This window comes from Bufo bufo, chromosome 5, assembly GCF_905171765.1.
Source record: "Bufo bufo chromosome 5, aBufBuf1.1, whole genome shotgun sequence".
NCBI lineage: Eukaryota > Metazoa > Chordata > Amphibia > Anura > Bufonidae > Bufo > Bufo bufo.
The window spans coordinates 90030745-90055815 of record NC_053393.1 but is presented as its reverse complement, the minus strand read 5'-3'; positions in this window follow the sequence as shown (position 1 = coordinate 90055815).

Sequence of the window (25071 nt, the reverse complement as noted above, 5' to 3'; positions counted from 1 at the left end):
GCGGGTTGTCTCTGCCCTGTCATTACCATTAGGGCATCCGAGGGCCACCAGGGTTTTCTAGGTTCCTGTGTATGGGCATCTCTACCATCGAGAGGTGCCCATACGGATATGAGTTAGGGCCAGCAGCAGGCTTATAGGTGGTGACCCTTTTCCTTCCCTAGCGGTGAGGCCTAGTGTCTTTTCCCTTCCTTCTTGTTGTCTTTTGGTGTTCTCCCCTACTACATCCGTGACAGGTACAGGGAGGTACTCTTTACGGAGGCTGCCAAAGAGAAAACTGCCTCCATTACACCAGAGGGGCTGTACCAATATAAGGTGTTACCCTTCAGTCTGCATGGCGCTCCTGCCACTTTTCAATGTCTAATGGACATTGTGCTTCGTCCACATCGGTGGTACGTCTCGGCTTACCTGGATGATATTGTCATTCACAGTACCGACTGGGAAAGTCACCTTCCCAAAGTACAGGCCATAGTGGACTCCCTTCGAAAGGCTGGTCTAACAGCTAACCCAAAAAATTGTATTTTCCTTTGTGTGAACACAAAGACTGAAACACTAAGACTGAAAAATGTTGCTTTGTATTTTCTCCTGTGTGAATAAACACTGAAGTTTTGTTTTACAAACTGTTTCATTTGCCTCTGTTCTGCATCCGCTTACCCTGCCTACCAGAGCGAATCCTTACAGCTCTGACTGAGAGAAGGAGGTTGTTGCTCAAAATATCACAATAAATGGCCCCATTCATCCTCTCCTTAATACAGTGCAGTGATCCTGTCCCCTTCGCAGAAAAGCACCCCAAAAGCATGATGTTACCACCCCCATACTTCACAGTAGGGATGGTGTTCTTGGCATGCAACTCATCCTTCTTTTTCCTCCAAACACGATGAGTGAAGTTTAGACCAAAAAGTTCTACTTTGGTCTCATCTGACCACATGCCTTTCTCCCATGCCTCCTCTGGATCATCCAGATGGTCACTGGCAAACTTCAGACGGGCCTGGACATGTGATGACTTGAGCAAGGGTACCTTCCGTGCAATGCATGATTTGAAACCATGACAGCGTAGTGTTCTACCAACCGTGACCTTTGTAACTGTGGTCCCAGCTCTCTTCATGTCATTGACCAGCTCCTCCCTTGTAGTTCTAGGCTGATTCCTCACCTTTCTTATCATCAGTGATACCCAACGAGGTGAGATCTTGCATGGAGCCCCAGTCTGAGGGAGACTGACAGTCGTCTTTAGCTTCTTCCATTTTCTAACAATTGCTCCAATAGTTGATTTATTTTCACCAAGCTGCTTGGCAATTCCCCCGTAGCCCTTTCCAAACTTTTGGAGATCCACAATTTTGTCTCTGGTGTCTTTTGACAGCTCTTTGGTCTTGCCCATGGTAGTAGTTGGCGTCTGACTGACTGTGGGGTGGACAGGTGTCTTTAAAGAGCTCAGACAGATGCTACTAAGTTAGATTAATGAGTGGAGTAGAGGTGGACTTTATAAAGGCACAGTAACAGGTCTTTGAAAGCCAGAATTCTTGCTGTTTCTCAGGTGTTCAAATACTTATGTTCAGCTGTGCAAGACAAAAAATTCTTAAAAAATCATACAATGTGATTTCCTGAATTTACAAAATCGCAGGCTGTTCAAATACTTCTGTTCCTCACTGTATTCTCGACCTACTGCTCCATACATATGGAGGCATAGGCCCCACCTCCTTATCAATGGTAATCCCAGCGTTTGGACCCCCACCCATCAGATACTTGTCCCCTATCCTGTGGGGAAAGATTTCTATTTTGGTGCAACCAGTGGCGTTGCTAGGGTTGGTGTCACCTAGTGTGGTAGAAAATCGTGTCAGACCCCCCCCCTAGATCACCGACGGGGGTGGGGTGTAGCAGTCAGATCGCTTGCGGGCAGTGGCGGATCCAGAGTATTGTCTCAGGAGGGGCACTTCCAGATTATTTTCTGTCCCCTGCCATAAAACAATAATGTGGTGATTTTAGAACAGACTACAGAGTGTAGAGGTATACTGTATATTGTGGGGCACGGTGTATGCTATATGTGTATAACAAACATATTTCACATGAAAACTTACAATTACTTGGCTTGGCCCTTGGGGAGCTCGGACACCACTTCAACACTTTGGCTGGGGGGCTCGGTGGAGCTGATGTGTTTTATCCTAATGAGAAAGATTTCATAATAAGGATTTAGAAAAGGGGCAGAGGGATAGCAGAGCAGGGAGAGGCTAGTGCTGCTACTAGGGGGCTCATACCATGGGGGAGTAATAAAGCCCACCATAATGCCCCCCCAGTAGAAATAATTCTCCTAAAAATGTGACAGTGCAAAAAATACCACCTTGTAATGCCCCCAGTTGAGCTAATGTCCCCATAGTACCCCCATAATGTGCCAGTATAAAATACCTCTATATAGTGCCCCCAGTAAATGCCCCCATAGTGCTCTTCACCCCCTTCCTCCTAGTGCCCCCAATAATGTACCAGTATAAAATGCCCCATATATAGTGCCCCAGTAGATGCCCTCAGTGTCCCCCATAATTTGCAAGTATAAAATACCCCTTCTTAGTGCCCCCCCGTAGATGACCCCATAGTACTCCTCTCCCCCCTTCCCCATAGTACCCACCATAATGTGTCCCAGTATAAAATGCTACTGTACAGAGCTCCCCATATAAAATACCCCTTCTTTGAGGCCTCAGTAGATGCCCCTATAGTGCCCACCAATAATGTGCCAGTAATAAGTGCCCCTAATAATATGCCAGTAAAAAGTGCCCCCGATAATGTGAGAGTAATAAGTGTCCCCAATAATGTGCCAGTAATAAGTGCCCCCAATAATGTGGCAGCAATAAGTGCCCCCAATAATGTGCCAGCAATAAGTGCCCCTAATAATGTGCCAGTAATATGTGCCCCCAATAATGTGCCCGCAATAAGTGCCCCCAATAATGTGCCAGTAATAAGTGCCCCCATAGATGCCCCCCAATAATGTGCCAGTAAAATGTGCCCCCATAGATGCCCCCTAATCATGTGCCAGTAACAAGAGCCCCCCCAAACATGTGCCAGTAACAAGAGCACCCCCCGATCATGTGCCAGTAATAAGAGCACCCCCCCATCATGTGCCAGTAACAAGAGCCCCCCAATCATGTGCCAGTAACAAGAGCACTCCCCCCATCATGTGCCAGTAACAAGATCCCCCCCATCATGTGCCAGTAACAAAAGCCCCCCTCATGTGCCAGTAAAACTTTAAAGTATTGTACATATAAGAAAAAAACAACTTATACTTACCTCCATGTCAGCGATGCGATGCAGGCTTTTTCCGGCCTGTGTCCCGCGCTGTACAGCTCAGGCGGCGTGATGACGTCATTGCGCCGCCTGCACTGGCCTCTGATAGGCTGCCGGCCCCCTCACAATGTCACTGGGTGCAACCCCTTTAATTAACCAAGAACTTGGCAGGTACTCAGCACCTAAGAGCACTGGACCTTCGTCAAATGTCTGTGACTAAAAGTAAATTGATGCATCTTTGAAGCTGGAGGAGGTTGTACAGGTTATTGCCAAGAGCCTCATTGGTTGTTCAGACAAGCAGCCGAGCGTGCGCAGTACATTCCACCATCAGCGCATGTACAATAGTTATTTTTACTGCATGGCCTGCAGAAGCAGATATATTGCACCTGTGCAAATGGTGGAATGTACGGCACGGAGTGGACTTAGAGGACCAGGCAAGAGGACACTGATGATGCCTAGTCCTGTCAATGAATAGCCATTGCTGCACAGTGGAGGAAATAAGGTGCACCAAGGGGCTAGGGAGCACTTAAAAGGGTTTTCCGAGACTTCCTCTGGATAGGTCATTGGTATCTGATCATTGGAGGTTCGACACCCCGGACCCGCGCTGATCATCTGTTTGAGAAGGCACTGGCGCCGCAACCTTCTCTTAGCTTATCAAACACAGCGTCGTACATTATATAGCGGCTGTGCTTGGTATTGCGCTCAGCCCCATTCACTACTATGGGGCTGAGCGCTGCGCCTAGGCAATGTGACCGATGAACGTGTTGTCACTTGGCCTACTGCAAGCACCACTGCCTTCTCAAACAGCTGATCGGCCATAGGTCATCAGTATATAAGTCTCGGAAAAACATTTTAAGCCCTGATTTGCATATACAGTAATAGAAGAATTTCTTGTTAAAGCCATAACAAATGAAAGCAGGATCAACCCCACCAGAAACTATGCCTGATTCTGCTGACAGATGCTTTTTAACACAAAAGTGATGACAAGTAGTAACCCTTCAGGACTTTTTGGGCTTCATTACCAAGCATGGTTTAACACAGCACCTGAGGAACCAAACAGTGATGGGCAGTTTGCATTGTTCGCCCGCGAACACATGCGAGCTGCCATCTTTTCTCACAAGTCCGATGATCAGCCCGATGAAGGCCCCCGGCGGCTGTTCTCGGAACTGCCTGCTCCCGGTGACTGCATTTGTTTTCAGACCGGCTCGCACACAGGCACAGGTAAGGGCTTACCTGTGCCTCGCCGGACTGGAACCAAATTTCTAGGATAAAGCAGTTAGATGTATACATTCAAGTATGGATGATCATTGAGTGTGTGATAACTGACCTGGAAGCAGGTATATCCTTATTTATTTTCATGGTATCTGTGGAATAGCAGAAAATGGCACATTATGTCTTATTGATGCTATCAGTTTATCTGTAAAGGGAGTCAGACACTTACAGAGGTTTCCTAAGCTAAAATGGAAAAGATTTTAAAACAATAAAAAAAGGTTATACTAACCGGTTTAAATCCCCTCCAGGGCCACCGCTCTGATCCTCCCTGTTGCTGCAGCCCATGGGGCCTTCAAACCCACAGTGAATTGCCCCCAGAAGGGACACATGATGACAAAGCCCCCTGAGTTTATGATGTTTCCCCCTTTAGACCCCTTTCACACGAGCAAGTTTTCTGCACGGGTGCAATGCGTGACGTGAACGCATTGCACCCGCACTGAATCCTGACCCATTCATTTCAATGGGTCTGTGTACATGAGCGTTTTCTTCACCCATCAGTTCTGTGTTGCGTGAAAAACGCAGCATGTTCTGTATTCTGCGTTTTTCATGTAGCCCTGGTCCCATAGAAGTGTAATGGGGCTTCAGTGAAAAACACATATAAGTGCAGATGCAGTGCGTTTTTTCACTGATGGTTGCTAAGAGATGTTGTTTGTAAACCTTCAGTTTTTTATCACACGCATGAAAAACGCATTTAAACACATTGCACCTAGTAATGAGCGGCAGGGGCAATATTCGATTTTGCGATATTTCATGAATATATTGAAGAATATTCGTCATATATTCACTAATTTGCGAATTCGCTTTCTTCGTGCACTAAAATTCACATAATGCACATGCGCAAGAGTCGTGGCCTAATTCCGGAACTGTTTTCAAACTACCCGAAGTCTGAGAAGATTGGGAAAGATGGTGGGAAGCAATTTTCACGACATTGAGCAGGAACTAGTGATCACTGTAAGTAATTTGACATTACAGCAGTGTATTTGATTACTTTTCACATGCATGTCAGAACAATCGCCACTTATGATCTAAAATTTTTTTTCGCAATACATATAACTTTTTATCAGGTCTAAGTAGATATTACTGATTGGTGCACTAAGTATTGTTGTGACATCACAGGACTATGTCTGTAGCATCCATGTATGGACAGCAGAGAAATCTCTCTCACATGCACATTGCACATCCATTTTCCTGCCACACACTGTATTCCACACACACACACAAACACAGTCTATAGATTAGAGTTTGTGTCCTGTTGATCGGGACTCAGGAGAAGCTTTCTTTGTCTTACCGCCAGTATTTGCTGGTTCATTTAGAGTTACCTAGGGTGCACCACGGGGAGGCGAACCAGCTGTACACCCCATACCGTACCGTCATTTCACTAGACAGGAACATCTCTGCTCAGCTGGCCAATATCCGATTGCTCAGAACCCACACACATACAATCGCAATACAATCCGATCTTATAACGGTAACATTAAATTGAAAAATTTTCCCGTTCAAAGACTTAAATACTTTTTGGATGTTTTGTTGAGGACATTATTTTCAATACTTGTATTAAAAAAAATTGGGATTATCCTTTATCCTGCATCTCCTGTTGGAGCGGTGCTATGACCGGACCCCGTTCCACGCTGAGAAGCAGGCCATTGTGAGTGAGATCCATTCTGAGCTCAAGAGGAAGTTTAAGGGCAAGCACCCTAGGATGGCCATATTAAAAAAATGGTCGGATTTGAAGAGGAGAAATTTGAAGCGGATCAGAGAGATGACTGACAGAAAATGCCTAGGTACAATGCTTACATTACTTTTGTATCTCTCGCCAACACTCTGTAATGTATATATACAGTTATGAAAATAAGTGTTTCATCCCTTTACAAACGATTACTTATTAACTGGTGTGACATATAGCAAATCAGCCGGTTACATCATACATCTCTACCTCGCCATCAGTATATATATATTTATACACACAGCGAGGTACAGATGTATGATGTAACCAGCTGATTTTGTGCATTTTAGGCCTCAAGCACACGGCCGTTGTTTTGATCCGCATCCGAGCCGCAGTTTTGGCGGCTCGGATGATGACCCATTCACTTCAATGGGGCCGCAAAAGATGCAGACAGCACTCCATGTACTGTCCGCATCCGTTGCTCTGTTCCGTGGTCCGCAAAAAAAATATAACTTGTCCTATTCTTGTCCACGCTTTGTGGACAAGAATAGGCAGTTATAATAAAGGCTATCCGTGCCATTCCGCAAATTTCAGAACGAACACTGATGCCATACGTGTTTTGCGGATCAGTGATTTGCGGATCGCAAAACACAACGGTCGTGTGCATGTAGCCTTACACACACAGAAATATATGTGTGTGTGTGTGTACATATACATAAACTGCAATCATCATTCTGTATTCCAGTAAAAGGCCCCGTACATCATTACATTAGATACATCACACACTTAACTCCTTAACGCCCGATGACGTACATGTACGTCATATCTGGACTTGACTTAAATCCCATTGACGTAAATGTACTGCATGGTGATCGGGCAGGTGCAGGAGCTGCGCCCGCCCGATCGGGGGCAGGGGTCCGGCAGTCACTGATAGCCGGACCACTACTTCATGTGCTGGCACCGGTGAAATCACAGATGCCGGCGCATTAACCCCTGCACGGCCGCGGTGAGCGCTGACCACGGCACTTGCGAGCTTCAAACATGTGCGGGGTGTCCATCGGGTCCCCGCGCTGCTGTGACGGGGACCCGATGGCAGGGAAGGTAGCCCGATGCCTTCCTTAGGCATCGTGGCTGCCTTCCGGGAGGGCCTGTGATATCCAGCCCCCTGTATTACACTGGTAATACATGTACAGCCAATGCATTACAATACAGAATTATTTTAATGCATTGTAAAGGGGATAAGACCCCCAAAAGTTGAAGTCCCAGAGGGGGACAAAAAATAAACTAAAAAAAAAGTAAAACAATTAAAGGTTTCAAAAAAAAAAAAAAAAAAATTTCGATTAGAAAAATAAAGCGTCATTTTACCAAATGAAAGTTAATAAAAAATTGGAAAAAATAGGGAAAAAAAATATTTACACATATTATGTATCGAAGCGAGTCTCATGTATAAAAATATCACATGACCTAACCTCAGTTGAACACTGTTAATTTTTTTTTATAAAAACTGTGCTAAATAAACAATTTTTTTGGCACATTACATAACTAAAAGTGCAGCACAAAGCGATCAAAAAGGCATCTGACCCCCAAAATAGTACCAATCAAACTGTCACCTCATCACACAAAAAATGAGCCCCTACCTAAGACAATCGGCCAAAAAATAAATCAAATATGGCTCTCAGAATATGGAGACACTAAAACATTATTTTTTTCGGTTCCAAAATGCTATTATTGTGTAATACTAAAATCCACCCAAAAAGTATACATATTAGGTATCGCCACGTCAGTAATAACCAGCTGTATAAAAATATCACATGACTAGAGTTGAGCGAACACCTGGATGTTCGGGTTCGACGAGTTCGGCCGAACTTTCGAAAAATGTTCGGGTTCGGGATCCGAACTCGACCCGAACTTCATCCCGAACCCGAACCCCATAGAAGTCAATGGGGACCCGAACTTTTGGGCACTAAAAAGGCTGTAAAACACACCCGGAAAGGGCTAGAGGGCTGCAAAAGGCAGCAAAATGTAGTTAAATCCCCTGCAAACAAATGTAGATAGGGAAATGATGAGTTAACATAAAATAAATAAAAATTAAACAATATTAATTGGAGTGAGGTCCCATAGCACAGAATCAGGCTTCAAGTCACCCACCAATGGAGAAGGTCACTTACTATTATTTTGACCACAGCACCCAGACAAAGGAGAGAGGTCCCACAGCAGAGAACCAGGCATCATATCACCCACCACAGGAGTAGGCCACCATTTAGTTACTTTGACCCCTACACCCGGACGGAGGAGAGAGGTTTCAAAGCAAAGAATCAGGCATTTAGATCACCCACCACAGGAGTAGGCCCCAATTTAATGGGACCCCGGCAACCATGTCAGATGGCACAACCATCAGCTTCATATCAATCAGCACAGGAGAAGGCGACTTTGAAAGACTTTGACCCCTACACCCAGACGGAGGAGAGAGGTTTCACAGCAGAGAATCAGGCATTTAGATCACCCACCACAGGAGTAGGCCCCCATTGAATCAGACCCTGGCAACCATGTCAGATGGCACAACCATCAGCTTTATATCAATCAGCACAGGAGAAGGCGACTTTGAAAGACTTTGACCCCTACACCCAGATGGAGGAGAGAGGTTTTACAGCAGAGAATCAGGCATCATATCAACCACCACAGGAGAAGCCACCATTTAGTTACTTTGACCCCTGCACCCAGGAAGAGGAGAGAGGCACCACAGCACATATTCTGGCATCATATCAGCCACCACAGGAGAAGCCACCATTGAGTTACTTTGACCCCCGCACCCAGGAAGAGGAGAGAGGCACCACAGCACATATTCTGGCATCATATCAGCCACCACAGGAGAAGCCACCATTGAGTTACTTTGACCCCCGCACCCAGGAAGAGGAGAGAGGCACCACAGCACATATTCTGGCATCATATCAGCCACCACAGGAGAAGCCACCATTGAGTTACTTTGACCCCCGCACCCAGGAAGAGGAGAGAGGCACCACAGCACATATTCTGGCATCATATCAGCCACCACAGGAGAAGCCACCATTGAGTTACTTTGACCCCTGCACCCAGGAAGAGGAGAGAGGCCCCACAGCACATATTCTGGCATCATATCAGCCACCACAGGAGAAGCCACCATTTAGTTACTTTGACCCCTTCACCCAAACAGAGGAGAGAGGTTCCACATCAGAGAATCAGGCATCATATCAACCACCACAGGAGTAGGCCACAATTTAATGGGACCCCGGCAACCATGTCAGATGGCACAACCATCAGCTTCATATCAATCAGCACAGGAGAAGGCGACTTTGAAAGACTTTGACCCCTACACCCAGACGGAGGAGAGAGGTTTCACAGCAGAGAATCAGGCATTTAGATCACCCACCACAGGAGTAGGCCCCCATTGAATCAGACCCTGGCAACCATGTCAGATGGCACAACCATCAGCTTTATATCAATCAGCACAGGAGAAGCCACCATTGAGTTACTTTGACCCCTGCACCCAGGAAGAGGAGAGAGGCCCCACAGCACATATTCTGGCATCATATCAGCCACCACAGGAGAAGCCACCATTGAGTTACTTTGACCCCCGCACCCAGGAAGAGGAGAGAGGCACCACAGCACATATTCTGGCATCATATCAGCCACCACAGGAGAAGCCACCATTGAGTTACTTTGACCCCTGCACCCAGGAAGAGGAGAGAGGCCCCACAGCACATATTCTGGCATCATACTAACCACCACAGGAGAAGCCACCATTGAGTTACTTTGACCCCTGCACCCAGGAAGAGGAGAGAGGCCCCACAGCACATATTCTGGCATCATATCAGCCACCACAGGAGAAGCCACCATTGAGTTACTTTGACCCCCGCACCCAGGAAGAGGAGAGAGGCACCACAGCACATATTCTGGCATCATATCAGCCACCACAGGAGAAGCCACCATTGAGTTACTTTGACCCCCGCACCCAGGAAGAGGAGAGAGGCACCACAGCACATATTCAGGCATCATATCACACACCACAGGAGAAGGCCTCTTTCAGTGATTTAGGCCTTTGGACCCAGACAGAGGAGAGAGGCACCACAGCACATATTCTGGCATCATATCAGCCACCACAGGAGAAGCCACCATTGAGTTACTTTGACCCCTGCACCCAGGAAGAGGAGAGAGGCCCCACAGCACATATTCTGGCATCATATCAGCCACCACAGGAGAAGCCACCATTTAGTTACTTTGACCCCTGCACCCAGGAAGAGGAGAGAGGCACCACAGCACATATTCTGGCATCATATCAGCCACCACAGGAGAAGCCACCATTTAGTTACTTTGACCCCTGCACCCAGGAAGAGGAGAGAGGCACCACAGCACATATTCTGGCATCATATCAGCCACCACAGGAGAAGCCACCATTGAGTTACTTTGACCCCTGCACCCAGGAAGAGGAGAGAGGCCCCACAGCACATATTCTGGCATCATATCAGCCACCACAGGAGAAGCCACCATTTAGTTACTTTGACCCCTGCACCCAGGAAGAGGAGAGAGGCACCACAGCACATATTCTGGCATCATATCAGCCACCACAGGAGAAGCCACCATTTAGTTACTTTGACCCCTTCACCCAAACAGAGGAGAGAGGTTCCACATCAGAGAATCAGGCATCATATCAACCACCACAGGAGTAGGCCACAATTTAGTTTATTTGACCCCTGCACCCAGGAAGAGGAGAGAGGCCCCACAGCACATATTCTGGCATCATATCACACACCACAGGAGAAGGCCTCTTTCAGTGATTTAGGCCTTTGGACCCAGACAGAGGAGAGAGGACAGAGATTAGCTTCATATCCCCCAGCACAGCAGAAGACCGCTTTATTTGACTTAGGCCTCAGCACCCAGACAGAAGACAGAGGTAGCATGGCAGAGGTTATGGCTTCATGTCACCCGTTAGTTTAACCGGCCACTTTCATCTGGTTAGGCCCCGGCGCCCAGACAGAGAAGAGTTTCATTCAACTGTGGGTTTCATAAAATTTGTATCAAATAAAGAAGTGGCCCGTAGCACAACAAGACATGTTTTAGGCAGTTAATAAGGACTACTCTGCACAAGGGAGGGACAGGTCCTGTGGGATCCATGCCTGGTTCATCTTTATGAAGGTCAGCTTGTCCACGTTGGCTGTGGACAGGCGGCTGCGCTTGTCAGTAATGACGCCCCCTGCCGTGCTGAATACGCGTTCAGATAAAACGCTGGCCGCCGGGCAGGAAAGCACCTCCAAGGCATAACATGCTAACTCTGGCCACGTGGACAATTTCGAAACCCAGTAGTTGAATGGGGCCGAACCATCCGTCAGGATGTGGAGGGGTGTGCAGACATACTGTTCAACCATGTTAGTGAAATGCTGCCTCCTGCTAACACGTTCCGTATCAGGTGTCGGTGCAGATAGCTGTGGCGTGGAGACAAAACTTTTCCACATTTCTGCCATGCTAACCCTGCCCTCAGATGAGCTGGCCGTGACACAGCTGCGTTGGCGACCTCTTGCCACTCCTCTGCCTTCACCTTCCACCTGTTCCCCTGTGACATGTGGGAATGCTCTCAAGAGCGCCTCTATCAGCGTGCGCTTGTACTCGCGCATCTTACGGTCGCGCTCCAGTTCAGGAATTAAAGTGGGCACATTGTCTTTATACCGGGGATCCAGCAGGGTGGCCACCCAGTAGTCTGCACACGTTAAAACGTGGGCAACTCTGCTGTCGTTGCGCAGGCATTGGAGCATATATTCGCTCATGTGGGCCAGGCTACCCATGGGTAAGGACAAGCTGTCCTCTGTGGGAGGCGTATCGTCATCGTCCACCGTATCCCCCCAGCCACGCACCAGTGATGGGCCTGGGCTGCCACCCCGCTGTGAACTTGCGTCATCCTCGTCCCCCTCCACCTCCTCCTCCTCATCCTCCTCGTCCTCCAGTACAGTGCCTTGGCTGGCGACTTGTGAACCTGTCCTCTGCTGCTTAAACAAACCTCCCTCTGAGCCACTTCGAACAGACTGGCCCGAAAGTGTTAGAAACGAGCCCTCATCCTCCTCCTCCTCCTCCACCTGGGCCACCTCCTCTAACATCATTGCCCTAAGTGTTTTCTCAAGGAGACATAGAAGTGGTATTGTAACGCTGATAACAGTGTCATCGCCACTGGCCATGTTGGTGGAGTACTCGAAACAGCGCAGCAGGGCACACAGGTCTCGCATGGAGGCCCAATCATTGGTGGTGAAGTGGTGCTGTTCGGCAGTACAACTGACGCGAGCGTGCTGCAGCTGAAACTCCACTATGGCCTGCTGCTGCTCGCACAGTCTCTCCAGCATGTGCAAGGTGGAGTTCCACCGGGTGGGCACGTCGCATATGAGGCGGTGAGCGGGAAGGCCGAAGTTCCGCTGTAGCGCGGACAGGCGAGCAGCGGCAGGATGTGAACGGCGGAAGCGCGCACAGACGGCCCGCACTTTATGCAGCAGCTCTGACATGTTGGGGTAGTGGTGAATGAACCTCTGCACCACCAAGTTCAGCACATGCGCCAGGCAAGGGATGTGCGTCAAACCGGCTAGTCCCAGAGCTGCCACGAGATTTCGCCCATTATCGCATACCACCAGGCCTGGCTTGAGGCCCACCGGCAGAAACCACTCGTCGGTCTGTTGTTCAATACCCCGCCACAACTCCTTTGCGCTGTGGGGCCTGTCCCCCAAACATATGAGTTTCAGAATGGCCTGCTGACGTTTACCCCGGGCTGTGCTGAAGTTGGTGGTGAAGGTGTGTGGCTGACCGGATGAGCTGGTGGAAGCAGTGGAGGAGGAAGCCGAGTAGGAGGAGGAGGCTACAGGAGGCAGAGAATGATGCCCTGCGATCCTAGGGGGCGGAAGGACGTGCGCCAAGGAACTGTCCGCCGGGGGCCCAGCCGCCACTACATTCATCCAGTGTGCAGTTAGTGAGATATAGCGTCCCTGGCCGTGCTTACTGGTCCACGTATCTGTGGTTAGGTGGACCTTGCCACAAATGGCGTTGCGCAGTGCACACTTGATTTTATCGGACACTTGCATGTGCAGGGAAGGCACGGCTGTCTTGGAGAAGTAGTGGCGGCTGGGAACCACATACTGCGGGACAGCCATGGCCATCAGCTGTTTGAAGCTGTCTGTGTCCACCAGCCGGAATGACAGCATTTCAAAGGCCAGCAGTTTAGAAATGCTGGCGTTCAGGCCAAGGGCTCGAGGGTGACTCGGGGGGAATTTGCGCTTCCTCTCTAAGGTTTGAGATATTGAGAGCTGAACGCTGCTGTGTGATATAGTGGAGACGCTAGTTGACGGTGGCGGTGGTGGTGGTGTCGGTGGCACATCCTCTGTTTGCTGCTCGGCAGGTGGCAACATTCCTCTCGAGGCGGAAGCCGAGGCAGCAGCGGTAGAGGGAGCAGGGGGAGCCTCAGCGAGTGCCTGGTTTTTAAGGTGTGTACCCCACTGCAGTTCATGCTTTGCATGTAGATGCCTGGTCATGCAGGTTGTGCTGAGGTTCAGAACGTTAATGCCTTGCCTCAGGCTCTGATGGCAGAGCGTGCAAGTCACTCGGGTCTTGTCGGTAGGACATTGTTTAAAGAAGTGCCATGCCAGGGAACTCTTTGAAGCTGCCTTTGTGGGGCTGGGTCCCTGTTGGCGATGTCCAGTAGCAGGCGAACTCTGGGGGCGGCGGCTCGTCTGCTTTGGCCCCCTGCTCCCTCTTTGGCTTCGCTGTTGTCTCGGTCTCACCACTACCTCTTCCTCTGAACTGTGAAAGTCATCGCCACGACCTTCAGTCCATGTGGGGTCTAAGACCTCATCGTCCTCTGCATCGTCTTCCACCCAGTCTCCCTCCCTGACCTCCTCCTGTTCAGTCTGCACACTGCAAAAAGACGCGGCAGTGGGTACCTGTGTTTCGTCATCATCAGAGAGTCGGTGACTCTGCTGTGGTGGTATTCCCATGTCCTCTTCATCTGGAGACATAAGTGGTTGTGCGTCAGTGCATGGTATGTCTTCCTCCACTGGGGAAGGGCTAGGTGGACGCCCCTGGGAAACCCTGGAAGCAGAGTCTTCAAACAGAAGAAGAGACTGCTGCATAACTTGTGGCTCAGACCGTTTCCCTGATATGCTTGGGGGTGATGTGACAGACTGATGGGCTTGGTTTTCAGGTGCCACCTGTGCGCTTTCCGCAGAAGACTGGGTGGAAGACCATGTGGTGAACGTGCTGGAAGCACTGTCGGCCACCCAATCGATTAATGCCTGTACCTGCTCAGGCCTTACCATCCTAAGAGCGGCATTGGGCCCCACGAGATATTGCGGTACATTCTGCCGGCTAGTTGAGGGAGTTCGTTCCCTACTGTGTGCGCCTGGGGCCGAACGGCCACGTCCTCTACCAGCAACAGAGGCTCCACGGACACCACCACGACCGCGTCCTCGTCCCTTAATAGTATTTTTCTTCATTGTTGCGATTCAACTCACACCACAATGAAATATATTATTTTTTATAAGCAAAATCCCCTCACTGGAATACTTTCAGTCTTTTGACTGTATGGATTACAGATGGAATGACTGTTATATGTGAGTACCGCTTTCTTTGACAGATTCTAGTATGGGTACATATATGTTTTCCCAACCCCAGCACATTAGTTTGCTAATTCCAGATGTATGAAACGCAGGCCTAACTGTATCTAGTATATTGAACGCCAGATAAACTAACTTGGCCTTTTTGAAATAAAAAAAAAATTCCCTCACTGGAATACTTTCAGTCTTTTGACTGTATGGATTACAGATGGAATGACTGTTATATGTGAGTACCGCTTTCTTTGACAGATTCTAGTATGGGTACATATATGTTTTCCCAACCCCAGCACATTAGTTTGCTAATTCCAGATGTATGAAACGCAGGCCTAACTGTATCTAGTATATTGAACGCCAGATAAACTAACTTGGCCTTTTTTAAATAAAAAAAAAATTCCCTCACTGGAATACTTTCAGTCTTTTGACTGTATGGATTACAGATGGAATGACTGTTATATGTGAGTACCGCTTTCTTTGACAGATTCTAGTATGGGTACATATATGTTTTCCCAACCCCAGCACATTAGTTTGCTAATTCCAGATGTATGAAACGCAGGCCTAACTGTATCTAGTATATTGAACGCCAGATAAACTAACTTGGCCTTTTTTAAATAAAAAAAATTCCCTCACTGGAATACTTTCAGTCTTTTGACTGTATGGATTACAGATGGAATGACTGTTATATGTGAGTACTGCTTTCTTTGACAGATTCTAGTATGGGTACATATATGTTTTCCCAACCCCAGCACATTAGTTTGATAATTCCAGATGTATGAAACGCAGGCCTAACTGTATCTAGTATATTGAACGCCAGATAAACTAACTTGGCCTTTTTTAAATAAAAAAAAAATTCCCTCACTGGAATACTTTCAGTCTTTTGACTGTATGGATTACAGATGGAATGACTGTTATATGTGAGTACCGCTTTCTTTGACAGATTCTAGTATGGGTACATATATGTTTTCCCAACCCCAGCACATTAGTTTGCTAATTCCAGATGTATGAAACGCAGGCCTAACTGTATCTAGTATATTGAACGCCAGATAAACTAACTTGGCCTTTTTTAAATAAAAAAAATTCCCTCACTGGAATACTTTCAGTCTTTTGACTGTATGGATTACAGATGGAATGACTGTTATATGTGAGTACCGCTTTCTTTGACAGATTCTAGTATGGGTACATATATGTTTTCCCAACCCCAGCACATTAGTTTGCTAATTCCAGATGTATGAAACGCAGGCCTAACTGTATCTAGTATATTGAACGCCAGATAAACTAACTTGGCCTTTTTTAAATAAAAAAAATTCCCTCACTGGAATACTTTCAGTCTTTTGACTGTATGGATTACAGATGGAATGACTGTTATATGTGAGTACCGCTTTCTTTGACAGATTCTAGTATGGGTACATATATGTTTTCCCAACCCCAGCACATTAGTTTGCTAATTCCAGATGTATGAAACGCAGGCCTAACTGTATCTAGTATATTGAACGCCAGATAAACTAACTTGGCCTTTTTTAAATAAAAAAAATTCCCTCACTGGAATACTTTCAGTCTTTTGACTGTATGGATTACAGATGGAATGACTGTTATATGTGAGTACCGCTTTCTTTGACAGATTCTAGTATGGGTACATATATGTTTTCCCAACCCCAGCACATTAGTTTGCTACTTCCAGATGTATGAAACGCAGGCCTAACTGTATCTAGTATATTGAACGCCAGATAAACTAACTTGGCCTTTTTTAAATAAATAAAAAATTCCCTCACTGGAATACTTTCAGTCTTTTGACTGTATGGATTACAGATGGAATGACTGTTATATGTGAGTACCGCTTTCTTTGACAGATTCTAGTATGGGTACATATATGTTTTCCCAACCCCAGCACATTAGTTTGCTAATTCCAGATGTATGAAACGCAGGCCTAACTGTATCTAGTATATTGAACGCCAGATAAACTAACTTGGCCTTTTTTAAATAAAAAAAAAATTCCCTCACTGGAATACTTTCAGTCTTTTGACTGTATGGATTACAGATGGAATGACTGTTATATGTGAGTACCGCTTTCTTTGACAGATTCTAGTATGGCTACATATATGTTTTCCCAACCCCAGCACATTAGTTTGCTAATTCCAGATGTATGAAACGCAGGCCTAACTGTATCTAGTATATTGAACGCCAGATAAACTAACTTGGCCTTTTTTAAATAAAAAAAATTCCCTCACTGGAATACTTTCAGTCTTTTGACTGTATGAATTACAGATGGAATGACTGTTATATGTGAGTACCGCTTTCTTTGACAGATTCTAGTATGGGTACATATATGTTTTCCCAACCCCAGCACATTAGTTTGCTAATTCCAGATGTATGAAACGCAGGCCTAACTGTATCTAGTATATTGAACGCCAGATAAACTAACTTGGCCTTTTTTAAATAAAAAAAATTCCCTCACTGGAATACTTTCAGTCTTTTGACTGTATGGATTACAGATGGAATGACTGTTATATGTGAGTACCGCTTTCTTTGACAGATTCTAGTATGGGTACATATGTGTTTTCCCAACCCCAGCACATTAGTTTGATAATTCCAGATGTATGAAACGCAGGCCTAACTGTATCTAGTATATTGAACGCCAGATAAACTAACTTGGCCTTTTTTAAATAAAAAAAAAATTCCCTCACTGGAATACTTTCAGTCTTTTGACTGTATGGATTACAGATGGAATGACTGTTATATGTGAGTACCGCTTTCTTTGACAGATTCTAGTATGGGTACATATATGTTTTCCCAACCCCAGCACATTAGTTTGCTAATTCCAGATGTATGAAACGCAGGCCTAACTGTATCTAGTATATTGAACGCCAGATAAACTAACTTGGCCTTTTTTAAATAAAAAAAATCCCCTCACTGGAATACTTTCAGTCTTTTGACTGTATGGATTACAGATGGAATGACTGTTATATGTGAGTACCGCTTTCTTTGACAGATTCTAGTATGGGTACATATATGTTTTCCCAACCCCAGCACATTAGTTTGCTAATTCCAGATGTATGAAACGCAGGCCTAACTGTATCTAGTATATTGAACGCCAGATAAACTAACTTGGCCTTTTTTAAATAAAAAAAATTCCCTCACTGGAATACTTTCAGTCTTTTGACTGTATGGATTACAGATGGAATGACTGTTATATGTGAGTACCGCTTTCTTTGACAGATTCTAGTATGGGTACATATATGTTTTCCCAACCCCAGCACATTAGTTTGCTAATTCCAGATGTATGAAACGCAGGCCTAACTGTATCTAGTATATTGAACGCCAGATAAACTAACTTGGCCTTTTTTAAATAAAAAAAAAATTCCCTCACTGGAATACTTTATGGCTTTTCACTGTATGGATTACAGGTGGACTGGTATTAGTAGGGGTGACACAAGCACACCCAAGTCCCTGATGTAGGATTTCTATGGCACAGACTACTATTACAAGTGATTAATGGACGTTGGGAGAGATTGTGCTGCAGCACTAGTCCCAAGATGGCCGCCGCCTATCAGCCCAGTAACATGTGCCACAAAATGGTCTGCACAACCTTTAAAAAAAATAGCCTTGGACTGTGCTGCTAAATCGCTATTGGTCTGAATCCCAGGTGTAGATGTCTGACTTGTTTGGAGCTTTGGAATGCACACTGTGGCAGCTTCTGCTGCAGCACTACAAGTCGCAAAATGGCGGCCGGCGGTCAGCCCCGGTACATGTGGATGGAAAAATCACTCTGGCCACTCTAAAAATAGCCAATCCCTATCAAAAAAGCAGCTCAGCTGCAGTTGTTCAGATGAATCACAGGTGGAGGAGAGAAATTTGCTTCCAGTTATTCAATTATCCCTGCCTATTCTCGCCCTAGCATCAGCTGCGTCTATCCCTGTTCTATTCACATCGGGAGTGAGCACGTCCCGACGTGCGCACAAGCTTATAAAGAGGCTGAGTCACATGCTGCACTTGGCCAATGTCACGGAACCATGAACCAGACGTACAACAAGAGATAAATGAAAATAAGAAGGCTTTATTGAAAATAAAGCTGTAAAGCAAAAGTCCAAACGGATGGTGAAACCGAGCAGAGTCTTTGCGAAGCCAGAGGTCAGGAACCAGAAGGGTAGTCAGACGAAGCCAGGATCAGGAACCAGCAGGGTAGTCAGACGAAGCCAGGATCAGGAACCAGCAGGGTAGTCAGACGAAGCCAGGATCAGGAACCAGCAGGGTAGTCAGACGAAGCCAGGATCAGGAACCAGAAGCAGCAGCAGTCTTAGAAGCATGTGAACACAAGAGGACCAAGCAAGGAACTGAAGCCACAGACCTCCTATATATATGAGCTAGGCATCCAGCTCCTCCCAGGGGAAGGAGGAGCCGCAGGGTGGAAGGCTACAAGAAACCCAGGACCCAAGATGGCCGCCAGCACATGTCAAACGAAGGAGAGCAGCAAGCAGGTAAGACCATGACAGTACCTCCCCCTCAAGGGCCCCTCCTCCGCGGAGCACAAAACGGTTTCTGAGGGAAGCGTGCGTGGAAGGCTCGGAGCAAGGCAGGAGCATGGACATCTGCGGAGGGAACCCAGGAACGCTCCTCTGGACCATAACCACGCCAATGGACCAAAAACTGCAACCGACCGCGGACCAGGCGTGAGTCCAGGATATTGCTCACCTCATATTCCTCACGATTGCCCACTTGGACCGGACGAGGCCGAGGAACCGAGGAAGTGAAACGATTACACACCAGTGGCTTCAACAGGGAGACATGAAACACGTTGGAGATCCGCATGCCAGGAGGAAGCGCAAGGGCATAGGCTACCGGGTTTACCCTGCGAAGCACTCGGAAGGGACCAACAAAGCGAGGCGCCAGCTTGGGAGTGGGCACTCGAAGGTTGAGGTTGCGGGTGGACAACCATACACGGTCTCCGACCTGGTAGGAAGGAGCAGGCGCTCGTCTGCGATCAGCCTGGAATCTCTGGCGCTGCGCAGAGACCTCAAGGGACTTCTGGATCTGTACCCAAGAAGCACGTAGGACGGAAAGGTGATCCTCCACAGCCGGAATATCCTGGCGAGAGAATACCTCCGGTAACACGGCAGGTTGGAACCCATAATTGGCCATGAAGGGAGACGTCCCAGAGGAAGAGTTCACCGCCGTGTTCCTGGCAAACTCAGCCCAAGGCAGGAGGTCAACCCAATTGTCTTGGTGATCGGAGACATAGCAACGAAGGAATTGCTCCAAGGCCTGATTGGACCGTTCTGCGGCCCCATTGGACTGAGGGTGGTAGGCCGAGGAGAAGGAGAGATGAATCCCCAACTGGGAGCAAAAGGCGCGCCAGAACCTGGACACAAACTGACTCCCCCGATCCGACACAATCTCCTTAGGCAAACCGTGCAACCGGAAGACCTCCCTGGCAAAAATCGTGGCCAACTCTTGTGCAGAGGGTAACTTCTTGAGAGGAACACAGTGGCACATTTTGGAAAACCGATCCACAATCATGAGAATGACCGTATGGCCTCGGGATGCAGGGAGGTCCACAATGAAATCCATCCCCAGGTGTGACCATGGGCGCTCCCCGGTGGCTATGGGTTGCAGAAGGCCCAACGGAAGGTGCCGAGGGGACTTACTCTGGGCACAAACGGAGCATGCCGCTACATATGCGGCGATGTCGGAACGTAGGGAAGGCCACCAGAACAGACGTGAAACAGCCCAGGACAGCTGATTCTTTCCAGGATGCCCCGCGGTCTTGGAGTTATGGTAGGTTCGCAACAACCGAGTGCGCAACTCCTCAGGCACAAAACATCTGCCGTTGGGTCTCCCAGAGGGAGCACCAGATTGAGCCGCCAAAATCTGCTCACCCAGGGGAGAGGTCAGGCTGGTGCGAATGGCGGCCAGGATCTGATTCGGAGGTATGACCGAAGTCGGAATCGACTCCTCCCTGGACAGCTCGGAGTACTGCCGTGATAAGGCATCCGCCCTGATGTTCTTGGAACCGGGTAGGTAGGAGACCACGTAATTAAAACGTGACAAGAACAGAGCCCATCTGGCCTGACGTGGTGTCAATCTCTTGGCCTCAGAAAGGTAGGTCAGATTCTTGTGGTCCGTCAGGATGAGAACCGGAACCACCGAACCCTCGAGCAAGTGCCTCCATTCTTTAAGGGCCTGCACGATGGCCAATAACTCCCTGTCACCAATCTGATAGTTGCACTCCGCGGAAGACAGTTTCCGGGAGTAAAACCCACAAGGAAGCAGAGGACCCTCTGGTGTTCTACGCTGAGACAGAAGGGCGCCTACTCCCGTCTCAGACGCGTCCACCTCGAGGACAAAGGGCAACCCAGGGTTGGGATGCGACAGAATCGGAGCCGACACAAAGGCGGACTTTAGGGCCTCAAAAGCTCGGATGGCCTCGAGCGGCCAGACCTGGGAATTACTGCCCTTCCTGGTCAGATCCGTGAGAGGCTTGGCCAGCATGGAAAAGTCCCTGATGAACTTCCGATAATAATTGGCGAAGCCCAAAAAGCGCTGCAGGGAACGAAGACCACTGGGCTGGGGCCACTGTAAGACAGCCGAAACCTTCTCAGGATCCATGGAGAACCCCTCAGCGGAAATGATGTAACCTAAGAAGGTTACCTGGGATCGGTGAAATTCGCATTTCTCAAGCTTACCGAACAGCTTGTTCTCTCGTAACCGTTGCAACACTCGTCTGACATCCAGAATGTGGGCCTCCATGGATTCAGAATATACCAAGATGTCATCCAAATAGACTACCACACACTGCTGCAACAGGTCACGGAAAACATCGTTGATGAATTCCTGAAAGACTGCGGGCGCATTGCACAACCCAAAGGGCATAACCAAGGATTCGTAATGACCGGTCCTGGTGTTAAACGCGGTCTTCCACTCATCGCCCGCCTTGATCCTTACCAGGTTATATGCCGCCCTCAGGTCGAGTTTGGTAAAGACCGTGGCCCCTTTAAGGCGATCGAACAGCTCGGAAATCAAGGGTATCGGGTAAGCGTTCTTGATCGTGATGCGATTGAGACCCCTGTAATCGATGCAAGGCCTCAACTCACCTCCCTTCTTTTTCACAAAGAAAAATCCAGCCCCTGCCGGGGACGAAGATTTGCGAATGTGTCCGCGTGAAAGCGCCTCCCTCACGTACTCCTCCATGGCCTCATTCTCCGCTACCGACAGTGGATAGACTTTGCCACGAGGAGGAACGGCACCAGATTGTAACTCTATGGCACAATCGTATGGGCGGTGCGGAGGTAGGGCAACCGCGCGCACCTTATCGAATACATCCCGGTACTCCTCGTATTCAGGAGGCAACAGAGAGTCCGAGGAAGTACACAGCAACTTGACAGACCCATGGATGCAACTAGCCCCACACTGCGGTGACCACGAGAGGATCTCGACCGATCTCCAATCGAAAGTCGGATTATGCTTCTGGAGCCAGGGGTACCCCAAGACCACCGAGTAGTGTGGAGACGAAATAACCTGGAGGCAGACCGACTCTCTGTGAACGGCACCAATGGCTATCCCCACTGGAAGGGCCTCATGAGTCACGTGTGGCGGCAGAAGGGGTCTGCCGTCTATCGCCTCAAGAGCCAGTGGGGAACCTCGAGCCTGCAGAGGAATGGAATTGGCGGCAGCGAACACACTATCAATGAACAAACCACCAGCACCAGAGTCCACCAACGCCTGGGTCGTCACCGAGCCCCCGACCCAGGAGAGGACAACAGTGATCAGTGGTTTGTCAACACGGGAAACCGGGGACGAGGAGACTCCACCCAAGATCTGCCCCGACAGGATCTCAGGGTACGAGCGTTTCCCGGACGGTTCGGACATGCCAACCGAAAATGCCCACCGAGACCACAGTACATGCATCGGCCCTCGCGTCTCCGGAGTGCCCTCTCCCCCTCGGACAGGCGAGCAAACCCCAGCTGCATGGGTTCACCCCCAGACAAGTCATCCCCAGGAGGCGTGGGAGGAGAGGGAGGCACGGGTGGGACAGCAAACGTAGGCACCAATCTGTTAGAAGACCTCCGCAGGTTCTCCTTAAAGGAAGGTCTCTCCCTGAGTCTGGTGTCAATCAAAATCAGGAAAGAAATAAGAGACTCGAGCTCAACTGGTAGGTCCTTAGCTGCAACCTCATCCTTCAAGGCATCCGAGAGACCATGAGAGAAAGCAGCGACCAGAGCCTCATTATTCCAGCCCACCTCTGCTGCCAGGGTACGAAACTCAATGGCGTATTCAGCTACGGATCGTGAACCCTGTCTGATGGACATAAGGAGCTTCGCAGCAGAGGCAGCACGAGCCGGCACATCGAATACCTTCCGAAGAGAAGCAACAAAACCGGAAAACTCGGCAACCACCGGATTGTTGTTCTCCCATAAAGGGCTGGCCCAGGCCAAGGCCTTGTCCGAGAGCAGCGAGATCAAGAAGCCCACCTTTGATCTCTCAGTAGGAAAGGCATGTGGCAGCAACTCGAAATAAATGCCCACCTGGTTAAGGAAACCTCGGCACTGAGTTGGCTCTCCCCCAAAGCGCTGTGGAAGAGGGGCAGAACCGGTCATACCCCGAAACACCGCAGGCGCAACAACAGGTGTCGGGGTAGACTCTGGCGCAACAACCGGAGCGGCAGTAGGAGCGAGCCCAGGAGCGACAACCGACCCATCGGCAACGGGAGCGAAATGAGCCGTGCGTTCAAGCAGGGTTTGCAACGCCACAGCGAACCGACCCAACAGGTGATCCTGCTGATCAAGTCTGGCAACCAGCGTGGGTAGCGAGGATGGCCCTGTACCGTCAGAATTCATGGCTTGGTCCTAATGTCACGGAACCATGAACCAGACGTACAACAAGAGATAAATGAAAATAAGAAGGCTTTATTGAAAATAAAGCTGTAAAGCAAAAGTCCAAACGGATGGTGAAACCGAGCAGAGTCTTTGCGAAGCCAGAGGTCAGGAACCAGAAGGGTAGTCAGACGAAGCCAGGATCAGGAACCAGCAGGGTAGTCAGACGAAGCCAGGATCAGGAACCAGCAGGGTAGTCAGACGAAGCCAGGATCAGGAACCAGCAGGGTAGTCAGACGAAGCCAGGATCAGGAACCAGAAGCAGCAGCAGTCTTAGAAGCATGTGAACACAAGAGGACCAAGCAAGGAACTGAAGCCACAGACCTCCTATATATATGAGCTAGGCATCCAGCTCCTCCCAGGGGAAGGAGGAGCCGCAGGGTGGAAGGCTACAAGAAACCCAGGACCCAAGATGGCCGCCAGCACATGTCAAACGAAGGAGAGCAGCAAGCAGGTAAGACCATGACAGCCAATCACAGCCTTGCCAATAGTAGGCATGGCTGCGATGGCATCTTAGGGCAAGTAGTATGATGCATGTTGATTGGCTGCTTTGCAGCCTTTCAAAATGCGCCAAAATACATGCCGAACGACGAACCCGAACCCGAACTTTTACGAAAAAGTTCGGGTTCGGGTCCGTGTCACGAACACCCCAAAATTCGGTACGGACCCGAACTATGCTCGAACTGTTCGCTCAACACTACACATGACCTAACCCCTCAGATGAACACCGTAAAAAAAAAAAATGTGTCAAAGAAGTCATTTTTTGGCACCTTGCATCACAAAAAGCGTAATAGTGATCACATTTTTTGTAAATTTGGTATTTTTGTAAATAAAAAAATTACACTTTACCACTGTCATGAAAAACTATATGTGACGAGAAAACAATTTCAGAATGGCCTGGATAAGTAAAAACGTTTTAAAGTTACTACCACATAAAGTGACATGTCAGATTTGCTAAAAATGGCCTGGCCAGAATGGTGAAAAATGGCCTGGTCATTAAGGGGTGAATTTGCATATGTTATGAGTTCTGAGTTGTTTGTCTAAATTCTAAACATTGTGTGATTACAGGGGTTCCACTTCCCTCAGTCCCTCACAGGTCGTAGACGGATGAGATGGAGGTGGTGGTGGTGTTTGACGAGGAGGAGGAGGGAGACCAGGCTGGACCCTCCCAGCAAGAGCCTGAGGCACCAACAATACCACCTGAAGTGGATGAGGAGGTGGAGGTTGCAGAGTCTGGTCCCTCCCAGAAGCCAGATTCCACACACCCGGCTTCTGATGAGGAGGAGGAGGTTGTCACAAGCCCCCGCCAGGAGGGTAAAGATGTTCACACAACAATATCATTCGGTATCCATGCATCTTAATCTGAATTGCACTTAATTAAAAAAAAAATGGGGAA